Below are 234 nucleotides of genomic sequence, written 5' to 3'. Positions count from 1 at the left end.
CCTCAGCTGCCACCCGGAAATTTTGCTCAGGGTGGCTCTGTGGACCCGCAGGAGAGCACGCAGCGGGATCCGTGCTTTCACCAGGCAGGCAAGCAAACCAGCGCAGGGGAAGGGCTGCTAACTCCCAGCATGTGACGGGGATCACTCCTCGGATAAAGAAACTGGAAAAACGGTGTAAAAAAGCTGTAGGGCCAGGCTTCATGCAGAGGTGAGGAGTGCGAGACGGGCACACCG

The sequence above is a fragment of the Eurypyga helias genome, unplaced genomic scaffold (assembly GCF_000690775.1).
Source record: "Eurypyga helias isolate BGI_N326 unplaced genomic scaffold, ASM69077v1 scaffold34507, whole genome shotgun sequence".
In the NCBI taxonomy this organism is placed as follows: Eukaryota; Metazoa; Chordata; class Aves; order Eurypygiformes; family Eurypygidae; genus Eurypyga; species Eurypyga helias.
The sequence above is the reverse complement of the archived record's forward strand: the minus strand, read 5'-3'. Positions refer to the sequence as shown.